The sequence below is a fragment of the Leptodactylus fuscus genome, chromosome 7 (assembly GCF_031893055.1).
Source record: "Leptodactylus fuscus isolate aLepFus1 chromosome 7, aLepFus1.hap2, whole genome shotgun sequence".
Taxonomy (NCBI): Eukaryota; Metazoa; Chordata; class Amphibia; order Anura; family Leptodactylidae; genus Leptodactylus; species Leptodactylus fuscus.
In genome coordinates this window covers 19,347,535-19,365,464 of record NC_134271.1, presented here as the reverse complement: position 1 = coordinate 19,365,464, position 17,930 = coordinate 19,347,535, and the positions used below count along the sequence as shown (strand labels likewise).

Sequence of the window (17,930 nt, the reverse complement as noted above, 5' to 3'; positions counted from 1 at the left end):
ATTCTTGTACATAGGGAGCAGTATTATAGTAGTTATATTCTTGTACATAGGAGCAGTATTATAGTAGTTATATTCTTGTACATAGGGGGCAGTATTATAGTAGTTATATTCTTGTACATAGGAGTAGTATTATAGTAGTTATATTCTTGTAGATAGGGGGCAGTATTATAGTAATTATATTCTTGTACATAGGGGGAAGTATTATAGTAGTTATATTCTTGTACATAGGAGTAGTATTATAGTAGTTATATTCTTGTAGATAGGGGGCAGTATTATAGTAATTATATTCTTGTACATAGGGGGAAGTATTATAGTAGTTATATTCTTGTACATAGGGAGCAGTATTATAGTAGTTATATTCTTGTACATAGGAGCAGTATTATAGTAGTTATATTCTTGTATATAGTAGGTAGTATTATAGTAGTTATAGTCTTGTACATAGGAGCAGTATTATAGTAGTTATATTCTTGTACATAGGAGCAGTATTATAGTAGTTATATTCTTGTACATAGGGGGCAGTATTATAGTAGTTAATAACTACTATAATACTGCCCCCTATGTACAAGAATATAACTACTATAATACTGCTCCTATGTACAAGAATATAACTACTAGTTATATTCTTGTACATACGAGCAGTATTATAGTAGTTATATTCTTGTACATAGGAGGCAGTATTATAGTAGTTATATTCTTGTACATAGGGGGCAGTATTATAGTAGTTATATTCTTGTACATAGGAGGCAGTATTATAGTAGTTATATTCTTGTACATAGGAGCAGTATTATAGTAGTTATATTATTGTATATAGTAGGTAGTATTATAGTAGTTATAGTCTTGTACATAGGAGCAGTATTATAGTAGTTAATTTCTTGTACATAGGGGCAGTATTATAGTAGTTATATTCTTGTATATAGTAGGTAGTATTATAGTAGTTATATTCCTGTACATAGGAGCAGTATTCTAGTAGTAATATTCCTAAACATATAAGTAGTATTATAGTAGTTATATTCTTGCATATAGGAGCAGTATTATAGTAGTTATATTCTTGTACATAGGGGGCAGTATTACAGTAATTATATTCTTATATAAGGGCAGTATTATAGAAGTGATAATCAGTATTACAGTATAATTGGGCAGTAGCTTTGTCATATGTGTGACTAATTGGTTTTGGTCACAACTTTTGGTCTTAGTCACTATAGTTACACCTTCTTTCGCCTATCCTTTTGGCTGTATATAAAGTACATTACTTAACACAGGCTGAGGATAAGTGCAGGACACATAGAATACAAAATTTGGACACCATCCATAGACCTGATGGGGTGACATTCACAGTTACTGCACCATTCATGTTACTGCATTTGCTCCTTTTGCACTTTTCAGTGATTTGCAAAGAATTTTTTCCCTTCCAAGTCTGACACCCTTTGAACCAGATACAATATGACTGTGGCAGATGCGGAGAGCTGGATCCTGACAGATATGTGTCACTGCTGACATGTCAGCTCCCAGTCATCTCCATATTTTATTCAGCCGGTGCCTTCAGCCCCAAGAAGGGGAAGTGATAAAGCTGACAGGGAGGGTGACATGTCTGCCGTCTCCAGGCCACGGCACAGCTGAGTACGGTAGATTAAAATGTCTGGGGAACAGTTTTGTGAATGCGATCTGTGTGTGATGTACCGAGCCTTAAGTGTTGGTGAAGTCGCGAGAGTCACTTCCCAGAAGTCGTAATAAAGTTTTATTCATGGCTATTTTTGTTCTTCTGGTCGCTTCCATATCCTAAAATTCACTGTTTTTGTTCCACACTTGAACACAATGTACAGTAATCTTTATGTTTTATTCACATAATACGAAGACGTCCATATTTTATACTCTAGTCACATCCAGAGCTGCATTCAGAATTCTGCTGTTTTCCATCTGGGATCTGTCAGGGGTATGCTGACATGACAATTGAGTTAGGTTATGGACTAGATTTGCATTTTATTCCCCCAACTCCCCCCAACTCCTCCAATACCTTCCCCCACATTAGAAGACATCCAGACTTTTCTAAATTCATTACCCAGGAGGCATTGGTGGTTCATTGATGGCAAATCAAACCAATTTGTATCCGTGTTGCCACCACCAAACCACCTATGACATCATGGCTGCCCTAGGTAAGACAGAAGGGGGGGTAATGCGGTAGTCACTAATTTGAGGGATACAGTAGTCGTCACTAGTTTGGGTGGTATACTAGTTGGCACTATAGTGGGGTACTGCACATTTGCTAACAGTCCTGTATTTGCCAGGATTGTTCCAAATTTTCAGTAAATGCCAGAAAATGTGACTTGTTGTGAAAAGGGGCGGGTTTCCGTGCAGGGTGTGGGCGGACCCAGGGGCAAAATGTAAAATGTCCCAGTTTCAACCAAGGAGAAGTTGATACATATTGTACGGTGGCCACCATTAGTCTGGGGGCGCCATACTTGTCAACTCTCCGGAAACGTCCAGGAGGACGGCCGCAGGAAGGGGTGAATTATGGGAGTATCAGAAGAGTAAACCAATTTATGTGTGCAACCAATCGCAACGCAGTTTTGCTTTTAGATTGTTTTAATAAATCTAGTTGTATGTGGCGGCCACGTTACAAAAAAAAGGGGTGTGACTAGCGCATGTCATGCCCACGGCAGAAAATGGGGTGTGAAACGTAATGAAAGAGGGCGTATCTTCACTTGAGGGGGTGTGGCTTCACTTAAGGGGGCGTGGTCATTAAAAATCTTTGCACAGTTCGGCTCCCGGGACTAAGCACAAAAGTTTGCTAGTATGTGGAAGGCCGAGGCTACCATTGTTGTGTTGAAGAATACTATATTGGGGGTATTTAAGGGTGTGGTCTATATTTTAAGGGGTGGGGAATGTTTCCAAAACTTACAGAGGGAGATTTAGGCAAATTGTCTACATTGCCATAGCAACCCATTAAAGGGCAGCTTTCACTTTTCAAGGGCAGTGTATAAAATGAAAGCCGCGTTGTGATTGCTTACTATGGGCAACACGGATTTTCTTATAGTTCGTCTTTATCGTAAGTTTTCGAAAGCAGGCAAGTAAAGTATAAGGTCTCGCTCCCCTGACAAAATGGCTGCCTCCTCGTCTCCTATGCAAGGAAACTTCGCTAGAAGGTATATTTCGAGTTTCAAACTTTATTCGTCTTTCATAATCGGAGCAAAAAAAAAAAAATCACAGTTATTCATAATATGCATCAAAGCAAAACTGAAGATCCTGCAATGTCATCATTTTCACCCATATGGGTCAATAATTTCCGGGAAATTTCACCTCTCGATCCATAATACACAAACATCAAAGCCGAAGGAAACAGAGAAATATTGAATTTGGATTTATTCTGCTTAGTTAACAGGCCTCGGTGTGCTGCGGGGCAGGGCGAGCGCTGCAAAGATTACTAAGTTACATTAACCCTTGACACCATTCAATCGCTACTAGAGGCGGCAGATCACCCGATACAGAAGACTAGAGGGTGAGATTTACCACGTATGAAGAGGGGGGCTAATTTAGGCAAGCTCTTTTCGGAAGGCTCCCCCCTCCCCTGATCTTACGGAAAGCTATTACTAAATGACAAACCCAGCCTTGTCCAGGATTAGAAAAAGATGGCTGCTTTCTTCCAAAAACAGCACCACACTTCTGCACAGGTGGGATGTGATATTGCATCCCAGCCACATTCACTTAAACAAAGCTAAGTAGAAACACCAAATACCACCCACAGACATGGGTGGCGCTATTTTTGAGACAAAAGCAACCCTTATTTTTAAGGTCTCATTCACAGGACAGTATTATAGTTAATATGTTCCTCTTTTTAAGCCAAAACTAGGACATACCAGGGATTACTATAGCTTTATGACTTGTACCTTGTCCATGGTCTGTACTCACTCCTGGTTTGGCGTACAAATACTGATCAGAAGACTGTCGTATACATTAGGTCTTGTATCAAAAACAGCGCCACCCCTGTCCGTGGATTGTATCTGGTACTGCAACTCAACTCAAAATTTCTCACCCAACCTGTGGTACTCTTTTTGGAAGAAAGTATCCTTGTTTTTGTAAGGGCAGTTTCATACCTGCGCCCAGTCTCCGCTTTCGGGTTTCCGTCTTCTGTCGAGAGAAACTGGACAGGAGACGGAAGCTCGGCGGACAATTTTGAAACGTATTCACTTGAATGGGTTTGCAAAGTGACCGCCTGTGAGCGTCTTGTGCCAGTCTGTGTTTTTGTTTTTTTTTTAACTACACACAAAGTCGGACAAGCAGGACTTTGTATCTGGTTAAAAAAAATTTTTTGCTAAAAATCGGTTTTGCTGCAGAGACCAGAAGATGCTCACGGGAGGTCACTTTGCAAACCCATTCAAGTTGAAAGCGGAGACTGGGTGCAGGTGTGAACCTGCCCTAAGACCTCATTTAGGGGCATGAGGTCAAAAACTGGAGTCGAAAATTTCTAAATTTTGTCCCCTATTCATTTGTGATTTTTTTTTTCCTTTAGATATTTTAAAATTTGCTTCTTACTTCTTCGATTATTTTATATCTTCAATTTAAAAAAAGGCAAAACTATTGCGAAAACTTATTTTATTAAGAAGTGCTGGAGTTTTTGCTAAGAACATTGGCAAGACCTCCAAGTGTGTAGAACCTGAGAATGCCTGGTGCAGTTTTTGGAAGAAATCCATCATTTTCTAAGGGCTCATTCAAGGTCATATAAATGTCAAAAAGTTGACAGAGAATATGCAAAGAAAAAAAAATTCAAGTCATTGGAGAAATTTTTTTTTTTTTTTAGATTTTTTTTGCACTTTATTATTTTATATCTTAATTTAAAAACCGACAAACTCTATTTACAAAGTTATTTCCTTGAGATCTTGAGTTTTTGTGACATTTGCTAATAATATCGGCGAGACATCCGGTGTCTAGAACCTTCTCCTTTCCGATGCGGAGGGAGATACGGCTGATTATTTCATGAGCGCACGGCAAGTCGACTATCAGACATACCTTGTCTCCATTTCCAGAATCTTAATTTACCCAAACAAAGGACAACCTTCCCTCCCGAGAAATTTACCATTCCATGCGAGACTGAAAACAAAGTCAGATTTGCTCCCTCTCCTCATTTTCAAGCAGTGCACCATCTGCCACACGTAGGAGCTGCGCGCAGATAACTCGAGTAGAGAGGTTCCGGTGCGGCTCTATTCTCATTTTATTTATTTATCCGACTTATATAAAAGTTTCATTACGGATGCTACCGAAGACCAGACCTGTCAATCTTCAGTCTGCAAGGCTGGAAAAAATAAAATATTACAAAGAAATCCTATAAAACGATCCCTATGGCCCTGGAGGAGGTAACGGAAATGACCTGGGCTGGGTCGTCCACTTTACACTGCTCAAAAATTTCCTGGAGACCATCAGCAGGAATGAGTCATCATAGTCTGTCACTGTTGGTCAATTTTCGGCTTGTCCTGTGTACCCTGGACGAGCGGGTCAACAGTGACTTTATTATTATTAGAGGGTGGGGGTACAACGGCAAGTAACATCTCTATTATAAAACGGGAGGCCGATAATTCGGGATCCACAAGCGTTGATCAGAACGGCTCCTCCTCCCTCCTCCCTCTCGCAGCACAGCAAACTCTCCCATAGAAGTGAATGAGACATTTGCTGACATTTCTTTATGTCCAGATGCCTGCTATAAAGCAAATCTATGTGTTCATAGCTCAGACAAGATGGCTACCCCTTGATCCTCCATTACCGAGATCCCCGACAACAACTTTCTGTAGTCAGTGGGGGAGGGTTTCATGAGGTATTATCAAAATGAAGACAACCCCATAAATTAGACTCTCACCCAAAGAACTTAATAGAGATACAGGTTTCCTAGAATTTATGGGATACCAGGAGGTTTAGGGTCACCCCCTGTGTCCATGTGACGTCCTGTGACTGTATTAGACATGGTCCACATCAAAGCAAGGTGAGGGATCCATTTAGGAGAGACATATTTATCACGACTTGGACTACACTGAGGTGGAGGGTGTGTTAGCGGGGCCCCCAACAGACCACCCAACCAATATGCCAGTAGCTGAGGCAGCGCCCCCTACTGGATCCTCGTCAAATAACAATAACAATGCATCATCACCTTGAAAGAGAGTACCAACATTTCCCGAACTGATGCCACATGACATCATGCCCTATACTCCAGTCACCACCAGAGCTGCATTTAGAACTTTGCTGACTGCTTTTAATTATCAATCATTGCGATCTAGAATGATGATGCCATACAGCAGGGATCCTTAAACTTTTCAAACAGGGGGCCAGTTCACTATCCCTTAAACCACTGGAGGGCCGAAATATAGTTTAAAAAAAAATGTAAGATTATATGCTCCACCGTAGCTCCCCTCACAGTATTATACGCTCCACAGGACGCCCCGCCACACACACAGTATTATATGCTCCTCAGTACACCTCCACACAATATTATATGCTCATCAGTACGCCCCCACACAGTCTGCTCCTCAAAGCCTCCCACTGTATTATATACTCCTCAGTACCCCCCACACACTGTATTATATACTCCTCAGTACCCCCCCACACACTGTATTATATGCTCCTCAGTACCCCCCACTGTATTATATGTTCCTCAGTACCCCCCACCGTATTATATGCTCTTAAGTACCCCCCCCCCCTGCATTATATACTTCTCAGTACCCCCCACTGTATTAGAGACTCCTCAGTACCCCCCCCACTGTATAATATACTCCTCAGTACCCCCCACTGTATTAGAGACTCCTCAGTACCCCCCCACTGTATAATATACTCCTCAGTACCCCCCACTGTATTATATACTACTCAGTACCCCTCCACTGTATTATATACTCCTCAGTACCCCCCCACTGTATTATATACTCCTCAGTACCCCCCCCACTGTATTATATACTCCTCAGTACCCCCCCACACACACTGTATTATATGCTCCTAAATACAACACACACACTACCATACTTACCCATGAAGAGCCGCCACCGCGCGTCCTCCTCCTTCAGACTGCAAGAGTGATGACATCATCAGGTGCAGAGGTCACTCTCTGCAGTCAGTTTAGGCCGCAGCCTGAACTGAAAGCAGCAATCCGCTAACTATCAGGGAATCGGATTCCCCATTAGTGAGCGATCCAAGTGATGGTGCACGGGCCACAGATTGTAGCTTGAGGACCCCTGCCATACAGTCTTGTACTAGAGGGTATGAGGTAATGTCCTTGCTGACCCCTGGTGTAGTGTCTGGTATATACCTTACATCTCTGTACAGCAGGTGGCAGCATAGAAAACTCTGAATGCAGCTTTGGATGTGATTGGAGTATAGATGAATAAGTAATGAACAGTGTAAAGCTGATTTTTCTTCAGGAATAAAGGGTATTTATGGAATATTGTTGTAGACGGAACAGGAGCTATATAAAAAGAAGAAGGGGCCCCTAGGGTGCTAGGTGTGACTGCAGGCCCCCTCCCCACGGCCAGCAGATACACAGCCGCAGTCAGTGAGGTCCTATATGGTGGGGCTACAGACAAGACAATCACGGCGGATTGAAGCCATAATCACTTCGCTGAGATCTTAAGCAAGTGCCTGCAAGCATCACTGAGAATGTCGAAGAAAGAGAAATTGAAAAGTCACAGAAACTCATATCCCAACCGAGCTCGCAGCACGAGCGGCGCACAAAACCCATCTACATATAAAACAAATCCGAGCAGGAGCCCTCTGGGAGGCCGGCGATGAAGGTGGCGGAGAAGCTACCGGGAACAAAGCGCAACACAAATCCTGAATTCATGATTACTTCAGACCAAGAAAAATAATCTGAGCTCTACCAAACAACTCTCCTGAAATCCTCTGCACTGCAGTGATAGTATCAGGATCATAAGCTACAGACTGCTTTAGAGGACATCTCGCCTTCTTCAGGGTGGGGATAGCCTTTAACCATGCACAAGGATTTACTAGGCTTGTGATCGGAGTTTCACAATGGAGATGTAGCAGAGCTGATTTGGCGATGAGATTTTATCGCACTTGGTCATTTGCGTATCATGAAATGCGGTGAGTTTGGCTGCTGAGAAAGAAAATGCAAACTAAGTTGTAAAAGATGTAAAAACGTAGAAAAGTTACCAAATGATACAATTGAAAGAAGTTATAATGTATCACATTTGCCAAAAGACAAACTCAGCATTGCTACATTTGTACAAAACTTCTTCACTTATATATTGTCTACAATGGATTTTGTGATAACACAATTCATTTTGTCGGCACACAATTGTGTCATCAAACCAATTTTCGAGCACAAAATACAGCTTGGATCCCTACAAGCAGTGTGGGATCGAGATTCCTTTGGTAGCAGATACAATTATTCCGGGAGGCCACCATCGCACCCTTTCAATTTGGGTGCCTTAGGATGGACCATTGTATTAAGGTATGGGCCACACTGGAGATCCACTAATATTTTTGTTGGCCATTCCCGGCACAGTCAATAAGGAGTTCAAGAATTGGGAACCCTGGCAGCATGGTGGCTATGTGGTTAGCACTACAGCGCTGGAGCCCTGGGTTCGAATCCTGCCAAGGACAACATCTGCAAGGAGTTTGTATGTTCTCCTCGTGTTTGTGTGGGTTTCCTCCCATACGCCAAAGGCATACTGATAGAGAGCCCTGGATTTCAGTTGGAGATAGGGGGTCTGTATCGAAAGTAATAGGGACTGGTTGACCCGTAGGAATAGTCTTAAGAAAGGCTATTCATCTCCTACCTTTAGATGTCTTCTCTGCCCCGCCGTTCGGTATATAATCTTGTTTTCGCCGGTATGCAAATGAATTCTCTCGCAGCACTGGGAGCGGGCCCCAGCGCTCAAACAACACTGGTGGTATCCCCAATGCTGCGACAGAACTCTCCAGCGTCGCCTCAATCTTCTTCAGGAATGACTTCTTCACACGTCTTTTTTCAGCACAGGCGGTGAAAATTGTAGGTCTCGGGCCAAGCCGACTGCGCATGCCCGCGGCCACAAAAAAACGATTGCTTACTTACTGTGTAAGCAACCATTTTTCTTGTGGCCGCGGGCATGCGCAGTTGTCTCTGCCCGTGGCCTACAAGTTTCTCCGCCTGCGCCGGAAGAAGATTCGTGAAGAGGACGTTCCTGAAGAAGATGGAGGCGACGCTGGAGAGTTCTCTCGCAGCATTGCAGACACCCCCAGTGCTGTTTGAGCATTGGGGCCCACCCCCAGTGCTGCGAGAGAACTCATTTGCTTACCGGCAAATACCAGGATTTCTACGGAACAGCGGCACGGAGAAGACCTCTAAAGGTAGGAGAAGAATAGCTTTTCTTAAGGCTATTCCTACGTGTCAACCAGAAAAAAAAAGTGTTATGGTAGAATCCCTTTAAATATCACCCACAATGGACCGTCAAAAGAGCCCGAATGTCTACCGACCTGCCACGCAACTGTCCATTCCCAGCAAGGGTTAAGATCAAAGTGATTCTGTGCCTAATAATTCATTTATGTTCTATGTTTCCGCTCCTCAAAAGAAAACCAATTTTCCTTGTGTAAATTTAGAGACGTTCCCGTTATCTCCGCCGTCTGCCGCTCCGAATGAAAACCCAATTTAGATAACAGCTCCAGCATTTGCTGCAGGACTCGGTTCCACAACTCGTCGCCGGTCGCCGCCATCACGGTCGCTCCAACTTCTTTATGTAAAAAGAGAAAAAAAAAAGAAAAAAGTTTGTGTTTTAATCTGAAAAATGGGATTTGGCAAAGAGCGGGCGCACCGGAATATTAAAGAGCGGAGAACGCTGCGCTCAGCAAGTTCAATTATTGAAGCCTCCAGCTCGGATGTTGGGATTTAGCATCCGAGTCGTGATAAGAAGAAAAAAAAATTCATTTGCTGTAAATTTTATTATCAAACGTGAAAAAAAAAAAAAAAAAAAAAAAACGCGAGGGTTTTATCAGTCGCACTTCACGTTCAGACGCGTCCTGGGCCCTTTAAGGATTTCAGCTCTCGAGGATAAGGAAAAAAAAATTGATTAGTTAATTAAAAGCCGCCACTCCACAGACGCAAGGTACAAAGCGCGGCCCGTAAGAAGTATTAACCCTGCGAGCGCTGCTGCTCTTTTAAGTGCAACAGGCATCTTGTGCTTTATGTTAATCTCAAAAAAGTGAGAATAATTTGCATAAATTATTTGTTGCGGCCCAGCGGCGAAATTAAAACTCGTATTTAAAGGAAAGCAGAGAATTAAGATACAGGCTTAAAGACGCTTATGAGCTAAATAAACTCTGCGGGGCCATAATGTTCTTTAAGAATATATCGCACGATAGGATTAGATACAGGCTTAGATACACACGTTACAGACAGGCTGAGATACACAGTCAGGAGACTGCGTCGCATGGTAGATTTAAATACACCGGTTCTGACTACAATATCGCACATGAAAGAATTGGATACACAGCGTAGCAGACAGTATCACACATGACTGGCTTAGATACAACAGCTATGCACTTAGGGAGACAGTATCACACAAGATAAGATTAGATACAAAAGTTCAGCAGACAGTATCATGCATGAGAGGATTAGGTACACCGCTCAGCAGACAGTATCACACATGAGAGGATTAGATACACTGCTGAGCAGACAGTATCACACATGAGGATAAGATACACCGCTCAGCAGACAGTATCACACATGACAGATTAGATACACACCTTAGCACATAATATTACAAATCAGGATTGGACTGTATCACACATGAGAGGATTAGATATATCAGTTTAGCAGATAGTATCACACATGACAGATTGGATATGGCGGCTCAGCAGACAGTATCACACGATAGGCTGAGATATACCAGGTAAAAAGTCAGTATCATAGGTCACAGGTCATACGCGTGATTTGCGTTCACTCTACAGAATATGAGCAGCTTCTCGCCATTGTCTTAGAGCAGGGGTAGGGAACCTTCGGATCTCCAGCTACTGTGAAACTACAACTCCCATCATGCTCCATTCACTTCCATGGGAATTCCAAGAACAGCACAGCAAGTATGCATGCTGGGAGTTGTAGTTTTGCAACAGCTGGAGAGCTGAAGGTTGCTTGCCCCCATGTTAGAGGAAACTTTTTGTACTCTGAGTGATATATACAAAGGTTGGGCAGCTACAGGTTTGACATCACTTTATAATATTGGCAAGCACTGGGGACATGCTGGGAGTTGTAGTTTTGGAATAGCCAGAGGGCCATAGGTTCTGAAACATTGGCTAGTTGTTTCAGCTCCTTAGATCTGTGACTTCTCAATCCAGGAGGAGGACGCCTTGTGTTTTGTGGTCAGCCTTCATAGCTAATCCCTCTACACCTGTCCTCCAGCTGCTGCTGGGACTTGTAGTTATGGAACAGCTGGAGAGCCACAGGTTGGAGCTCATATTCTCTATTCCCAGCCAAATGTCACAGTGAATGTTTCTGGGTCCCAGAATAACATGAAGAGCGGAGTAGTGAGTGCGGGGGGAGTTCATGTACCGTCCTTGCCCACGCCACAGATTATAGTAGTTTGTGGATTTAATTGGATTCATCATAAGCTTTGATTCCCATCTCTGTTGGATTCCAACAAGAACAAAGTCATCTACAAATCAACATGTCATGGCAGCGGGAAGCAAAACCAACATTGAGGCAAAGGTGTGTAGGAAATCACTGAGGTGCGCATGGAATGGGGCTATGTACCTCGAAGAAAGGAGCGAACAGAGCAAAGACGGGCCATACACACCCAAGGAAGGAGCGGTCACACCTAAGAGGGGGCCGTACACATCCAAGGAAGGAGCAAACACACCTAAGAGGGGGCCGTACACACCCAAGGAAAGAGCGAACACACCTAAGAGGGGGCCGTATACACCCAAGAAAGGAGCGAACACACCTAAGAGGGGGCCGTACACGCCCAAGGAAGGAGGGAACACACCTAAGAGGGGGCCGTACACACCCAAGGAAAGAGCGAACACACGTAAGAGGGGGCCGTATACACCCAAGAAAGGAGCGAACACACCTAAGAGGGGGCCGTACACACCCAAGGAAAGAGCGAACACACGTAAGATGGGGCTGTACACACCCAAGGAAAGAGCGAACACACCTAAGAGAGGGCCGTATACCCAAGTAAGGAGCAAATTCACCTAAGAGGGGGCCGTACACACTCAAGAAAGGAGCGGTCACACCTACGAAGGAGGCCATACACCCAAGTAAGGAGCAAACTCACCTAAGAGGGGGCCATACACACTCAAGGAAGGAGCGAACACACCTAAGAGGGGGGCCAGACACACCCAACAAAGGAGTGAACAAATCTAAGAAGTGGGCTGTACACACCCAAGAAAAGAGTAGGTGAACCTAAAAGAGAATTGTGTACACCCAAGAAGGTCCGTATACACCTACCAGGTGGGCATGTGCCCCAAAGAGGCGGCCAGGTGAACACACAACAGGAGTGGGTATACCTAAGAGCGAGCTATGTACACCCAAGAAAGGAGCAGCTACACCTAAGAAGTACTGTGTGCTCCTAAGATGGTGCTTTATTTGTACACCCAACAAAGGAGCCATGTGCACCTAAGAGGAGCCATGTGCACCTAAGAGGAGCCTTGTGCACCTAAGAGGCGACTGTGTATAACCCAAAATAAGGGCAGGATAACTCTATGAGGAGTCATGTGTACCTATGAGTAGGAAAATCTTAAGAAGCGGCCATGAAAACCTAAGAGGAGGCCAAGAAAACCCAAGAAACAGGAGGAAAATCTAAAAGGGAGCCATTTATATCCAAGAGGAGGCTATACACAACCGTTAGCAGCTTAAAGGGGGCCGTGTGCAGCTAAAAGGGGGCCACGTACAGGGAAGAAAAGGATTGTCAGTAAAAACATTTCCTTTGCAACATAAAAAAACTGCATTTTCTTCAATGAGCAACCTCAGCCTGTCACTTCCTAGCCATCTAGTGATGGTCCACGCTTGGTTGGCATGAACGCTGGTGCCCAGAACTGTCCACAGAGCCTTGTTCCCATTATGTCCATCTATGACTGGATTTGCTTTAGCAGCAGCTGCCTGACGCTGGTTGTTTCAGTTAAGATTTCTGTAATGTGCTGCCGCTGCTCTCCTTGGGGCCTGACTCTGACCCTTATTTCTACACCCCATGATATTTTAGTCACAATTTGTTTTAATTTATGTTTTCAGATGAAGCGTGAAATCTTTCCCTGCCATGTAAATGAAGCAGCTCTTTCTGCAGCCGGACACAGGTGCCTGAAGAAATGAAACAATTTTACTTATTAATAATTAAAGACCAATGAATAAGAAAGTAAATGAGATTTCACGTTCATTCTGGAATTACACACAGCTCTGCAGCTCTTACATAAGCATATGTCTTAAAGGTGTTGTCCTGGATTAAAGGGCCTACCTCTTCTGGCATGACGTATTGGGGTGTTCTAAGGTAATAGAGGAGGGGTCCGAAGGTGGGGGAGGAGGGGATTCCATCTATTAAGACTCTATATAGCAAGTCTATTCTGCCTCCAGTGAACACTACATGGGAGAGGAAGTTTATAGCAAATTTTCCAATATATTATGCCTAGTTATCTATATGTTCATCCTGATCTTACTGATTCATGAATTGAATTGCAAAACTGCAGAGAATGACACATACACAGACAAAAAGGGACGAGAGAGGCAGGAGTTCACAAAAACCACATGAACGTATTCTGCACCTCAATGGCTATTAAAGATATATCATATCATATATTAATTTGACTGCAATACCATACATCACCATATGGTGTGCTGTAGGAAAAACACTCATTCAGAGCTCTGTGGTGCAATACTCTATAGTGACATCTAGTGGTGAAAACTATTAGTGCGGGTTACAAATGATGTATAATGTGTATCCTAAGCAGATATAAGAACGTGTTGACCTGTATACATATATTTTTGGACCTGTGACTCCACTGACTATAAAAAGTTGGCATCTGGCAATTGTGCATCAAGCACAAGAAGGTCCTATGGCCAGTCATCCATATATATAACAAACCAAATCATAAAGCCCATGGAAAATGCGGCAGTAAAATAAAGCCTGAAATACAAAATACCAAAAATGATGAAGTTTCCCTTCCTATCAAAAACCTCCCCATGAAGCAAATGGCGCATCACAGGAGGAAGGACCCTGTTTGTGCCTGACATCTACTAGAAACTTCCATGAGATAACTATGACTGCAGTCAATCTGAACCTCATAGAGACAAAGCAAAAAAAGTTTAACCTGATTTCTAAGAGCTCAAATTGGGAGTTGGGGCGCAGCGGAGAACATCAAAAACTTCTGTCTTTGTGAGTATAAACAACATGCATTATTCGCTCTGTTCATAATGGAACATGCCCTCCAGGACCGCTGAGAGGTATTAATGCATATGTTCAAGAGGAGTGGAATACAGATTATTACAATTCTGGGTTGCTGTGGGAGGTGGAAGAGTTCTGTGCAAGGTAGACCGCGCAAAACAATGACATTATATGTGGAATAAAGTATAATGTATGCTCCGAGCTGCATTCAGACTGTTATAATATACACTACCCGACACAAACACAGTTAGAGCATGCAAAACATGGGCCTCTAACAGCAGGAAATAATTGCTTTTTGCAAGGAAGTACAACAGGACGCGTTATTTGTGTCCAATGAGGGCTTGCAATAATCATTTCCACCAGTAGCTGCCACTACAGAGGTTTCGTCGCTCTACACAGCTCTGAATGAAAGTGTTTCTTTACAGCACACCAAATGGCTGAACTAGGTATTGCGATTTTTACCCCACAAGAAATTTCAAACTTACTTTTATCATTTTCTTTGATTTCCCCAGTGCTTTTAACACTATTCAGCCATAGCTGGTGAGGGACAAGCTGGACCTTGGAGTGGACTATCACCTGTCCAACTGGATCCTTGACTACCTCACAAATCGACCTCAGTATGTGAGCCCGAAGCGGTGTATCAGAGACCATGATCTGTAATACGGGGGCACCACAAGGTACAGTTCTTGCCCCTTTCCTCTTCACACTGTACACTGCTAATTTTAGGCACAACTCATCTAGCTATTACTTACAAAAGTACTCCGATGACTCTGTTATAGTAGTCCTCATCACTGATCGAGACGATGGGGAATACAGAGACTTAAACCGGGACTTTGTGGAATCATATAAGAGGAACTACCTCAGGATTGATGCTTGGAAGACCAAGAAGATGGTGGAATTCAATAAGTGGAGAAGTGCTCCGAATCCTGTGGAAATCCAGGGGATGGGCATTGAGATAGTCAGGACCTATAAGTACCTGCTCCTCAATAATAAGCTGGACTGGGCCGATCACCTGGAGGCGCTGCACAGAAAAGGCCACAGCAGACTCTACCTGCTCAGGAGGCTGAGGGCCTTCGGAGTCCAGGGGACACTTCTTAGGGCCTTCTTCAACTCTATAGTAGTAGCAGCCATATTCTTCGGTGTGGCCTGCTGGGGGACTAGTATACCTGCTAGGGACATAAATAGACTTGACAGGCTGGTTAGAAAGGCCAGCTCTGTCCTCGAGAGCCCCCTGGACACAGTACAGGTGGTGGGTGACAGAAGGATACTGTCCGTGGTGGGATCCATGCTGGAGAACAACTCCCATTCCATGAATGAGACTGCGATAACACTGGGCAGTACTGTCAGTGACCGACTGCTTCACCCAAAGTGTGAGAAGCAGCGCTATCGGAGATCCTTCCTCCCAAACACGGTCAGGCTGTATATTGAACATTAGGCTAAGAAAAGATCACTCCGCACAGAGAACTAAATGATCCTGAAGTCTTTCTTTTTCTTCTTAGTTGCTAGGACTCCTTGTATCTTCTCCATCTGCTATTCTGAGCTTGTATGTGTTCTTTCTTGTAATATATTACTGTATTATCCATGCTGCTGTAACACACTGAATTTCTCCATGGTGGGATTATTAAAGGCTTATCTTATCTTATAATATAATGTAAAATACAAAGAAATAAAAAAGGGTTTCAAAATATTTCGCCAAATTGTCTAAATATACTAGCCATAAAACAAACAAAAAAAAAACACAGAGGTAACATGCAAGGCATAAACCTATAACATCAGGAAATAATTGCTTTTTGCAAGTAAATACAACAGGATGTCTTATTTGTGCTAATCAAGGGCTTGCAAAAATAATTTCTACCAGTAGGTGCCACTATAGAGTGTTGCACAGCAAAAGTCTGAAGGAAAGCATTTCACTACAGCACACCATAAGGCCAAGCTAGGTACTGCAATTTTACCCTCAAAAATAATATAAGCCCAAAAAAAATTCTACAAAAATATCAAACATCCTTTTATAATGTAATATAAGATCCATGATTATATTTAGAAAACATATTCAAAATTTTACTCTGCTTCACAGTCTCACTAAGGGGCTTCAGTCCACTGTTTATTTCTGCTTTATCCAGGTTTAATGACTTTTATTCTTAAAGCGATGGACTGTAACAGTGCGATAAGTATTTGTATTCCTCCTGACTGCTAACTGATTTTTTTTTTCCACACTGACTTTATTAAAGTTGATTTTTCTATTATTTTGATTTCTGGCACCATAGCAATGGCCACAGTAGGTGATGGATGACAAGTTTCTATAGCAACTGCCACTTGGCATCTGATTGATGGAAAAGGGCGGCATATAAGTAATACAAGGCTGCAAGAAGAAGATAATAAATACACGGAAGAGGTGAGGCACCATTCTAGCAGGCGAAAAATGGGGCCACAGTAGTGTCCAATGGCAAGATCATGACCCATCCAATTACTATAAAGTGTCATGAGAGCAGGGAAGAAGACAGAGGACAACAAAGGGTAGCGAAAAACTAAATAGAACCTTGCCATGCGTTTCTAAATATAATAAGCTCTTTAACCCTACACCATAAATTATTTTTACTAAAATATTGCTCATATGTATAAGAATATAACTACTATAATACTGCTCCTATGTACAAGAATATAACTGCTATAATACTGCCTCCTATGTACAAGAATATAACTACTATAATACTGCCCCCTATGTGCAAGAATATAACTACTATAATACTGCCCTCTATATACAAGAATATAACTACTATAATACTGCCCCCTATATACAAGAATATAACTACTATAATACTGCCTTCTATATACAAGAATATAACTACTATAATACTGCTCCTATGTACAAGAATATAACTACTATAATACTGCTCCTATGTACAAGAATATAACTACTATAATACTACTCCTATGTACAAGAATATAACTACTATAATACTGCCCCTATGTACAAGAATATACCTACTATAATACTGCTCCTATGTACAAGAATATACTATAATACTGCTCCTATGTACAAGAATATAACTACTATAATACTACTCCTATGTACAAGAATATAACTACTATAATACTACTCCAAAGTACAAGAATATAACTACTATAATACTGCTCCTATGTACAAGAATATAACTACTATAATACTGCTCCTATGTACAAGAATATAACTACTATAATACTGCTCCTATGTACAAGAATATAACTACTATAATACTGCTCCTATGTACAAGAATATAACTACTATAATACTACTCCTATGTACAAGAATATAACTACTACAATACTGCCCCTATGTACAAGAATATACCTACTATAATACTGCTCCTATGTACAAGAATATAACTACTATAATACTACTCCTATGTACAAGAATATAACTACTATAATACTGCCCCCTATGACTACTATAATACTGCTCCCATGTACAAGAATATACTATAATACTGCTCCTATGTACAAGAATATAACTACTATAATACTACTCCTATGTACAGGAATATAACTACTATAATACTGCTATATACAAAAATATAACTACTATAATACTGCTCCTATGTACAAGAATATCACTACTATAAT

General features: G+C 42.2%; 1 protein-coding gene across 2 annotated transcripts in view; it reads right to left on the bottom strand.

Moving 5' to 3' along the window:
• NELL1 (neural EGFL like 1) overlaps positions 1–17,930 on the bottom strand; it is a 455,411-nt gene that overhangs the window by 324,221 nt on the left and 113,260 nt on the right. The gene's annotated exons all lie outside the window — the stretch shown is intronic.